The following is a 2,538-nucleotide window of genomic DNA, read 5'->3' as shown; positions in this document are numbered from 1 at the left end:
GTTTTCGGCCACGCGATCGTGATCGAACGCTCTAGATGATGGAGCAGAGTTAGGTGGGTTTTGGGCCAAATTGGAGGGGTGTTGGGCTGCAACACACACGAGGCCTTTTCGGTCCCTCGGTTAACCGTTGGAGTATCAAACGAAGTCCAAATGATACGAAACTTGACAGGCGGTCTACCGGTAGTAAACCAAGGCCGCTTGGCAAGTCTCGGTCCAATCTGGAATTGTTTAATCCCCACACACGAAAGAAAGCTAGAAATGACCACCGGAGGAGAACGAAGCGCCGGAATGCAAAACGAACAACGAGGAAAATGCTTGAATGCATGAGACGAACACGTATGCAGATGCAATGCACATGATGACATGATATGAGATGCATGACAATGAGAACAACACACGGAGACAAAACCCGAACCCGAGAAAATAAAATAACTTAACACCGGAAACGGCAAGAGTTGGAGTACAAATTGGGAAAGTTACATCCGGGGTGTTACATGGGTTTTCTACAATGGAGGAGTGGCGGCAGGAGATCAAACTTGTGGAGGATGTAGATGGTTGAGGCGGCGGCTAGGGTTGGAGGCCTTCATATAGGAGTCCTCCTCGGGTCTCCTCTGTTGATCTAGTATCCTCCCTTTCATCCAAGGGCTCAAGGGGAGCCAAATCCACGCCCAATACAAGCCTTGGTCATCAAGAATCCCGTAGGGAAAAACAAGGACGAAATCGGAGCTCAATCGGCATAGGTATTGCTGATTTTCGGAGCTGTCAGGACGTCATACGACCGCCCATACCAGCAGCTCCGCTCGTATGGAAGGCCGTCTTTCTCCCTGGACTCCGGGAGCTATTTCGTATTATGGTCGCCATTTCTTTAGACAAACTCTGAATGACATTCTGGGGCTCGTTGGATTGCTAGCGAAAAGCTCGGTGTGTTAGAGGCCTTGGATCTTCATTTTGGACACTTTGATAAATGTCAAATCATCAAACTCTCCAAAGGGCCTTGATCCGGTGCCTGAAACTTCTCCGTTTGACCCCCAACTTGGTTGTCCCAAGTCCATGAACATGTCAACACACCTACAAAGACCACAAAACAAGGAAAACTAATAAAAACAAAAATTGTGCAACGAACTTTGTCAAACAAGTAAATACCAAGAACTATGCATTGGAGACATGAATAAGTGCTAGATGGATATGATATGAGGGACTTTGGCACTAGAATATACTCTAAAAGATATGCATAAAATCAACTGTAAGTGCATCTAGTGCCACCCCTAGTTGGTTTTGGAGTATTGACGACAAACTTGGTTGAGGGATTAATGTGTTTGTGAGAATTGCAGGATAACATAGGTAGTAGTGCCTTATTAATTCGGTTTACCTATCAGAGATGTCCCCTAAAAATATGTGAAGACATTGAAGACAATGGTGGTTCGTGAAGATTATGACATGTGAAGACATTCACTTGAAGAATGTGGAGTGCGAAGACATAGTTGTTTCATAGTTTCCTTTCTTCTTTATTGAGTCATAGGAACCACCGTATTGTTAAGTGGGGTCCAAGTGAATAAAGTCAGAGTGACTGATGTGATGCTCAACCAAAATCCTATGTCTTCGAGCGAAGACAATGAGAGCAAATCTTACCCAGAGTTGGATGAGTCAGCTTTGCTTGTAGCCCAAGTCAAGCTGCAGCGTGTGTTTGAAATCCGATCGTTGGACACGTGTCGGTTCCTTAGCGACCCAGGGTCATTTCGGACATATCAGGTCGGGTTGCCTCCTGGCTATAAATAGCACACTCCCTACACCATAAATTGGTGGCTGCTCAGAGTTAGTGCATGACTTTTGTCGTTTGAGAGCAACCCACCTTCAAAGCCTTTGAGAGAGATCCTTGCGAGGACAAGGCCCAAAACACACAGAGCCAAAGAGTGTTAGGCATCACTGAAGTCTTTCTGTCCGCGTGACCTGAAGACTTGTTACACTTGAGGACTGTGAACCCTCCAACCGGTTAGGCGTCACGTTCTGAGCATCCAAGAGCCATTGTGGATCGTCGGTGAACGAAGTCTGTGAAGGTTCGGAAGTCTACCTTGAAGACTTACCAGAGTGATTGGGGGAGGACCGGGTGTCCTTAGCTCAAGGGGAATAAGGTGAAGACGCGGTCTTCTGAATTCAATCCTAGCCTCCCTAACCAGACGTACAATTGTCATAACAACTAGAACTGGTCTACCGAATCCTTGTCTTCACCAAGCAACTAGTTCTATGTCCCTCTTCCCTTTACTTTACTGTTTGTCTTCGTGAAGTCATTGCTTTCTTGTTTGATCTGTCTGACTTCACTGAGTGAAGACTATTTCCTGTTTGGCTTCATACCGTCTTCCATCCTGATCCATACTACCTAGCTGCTGATAGTCTTCATGCTTTCATTACATTGCTTACTTGACTATGGCTTGTCTAGTGTAGTCTATCTTCCGCTGCATATCAATAGGTTCATTTCTACTGTTTGTCTTCAAAGACCTCGTGTTTTGAAGACTTTCATAAAAATCGCCTATTCACCCCCCT

This window comes from Triticum dicoccoides, chromosome 2A (assembly GCF_002162155.2).
Source record: "Triticum dicoccoides isolate Atlit2015 ecotype Zavitan chromosome 2A, WEW_v2.0, whole genome shotgun sequence".
Taxonomy (NCBI): domain Eukaryota; kingdom Viridiplantae; phylum Streptophyta; class Magnoliopsida; order Poales; family Poaceae; genus Triticum; species Triticum dicoccoides.
This window is presented reverse-complemented; position numbering follows the sequence as displayed.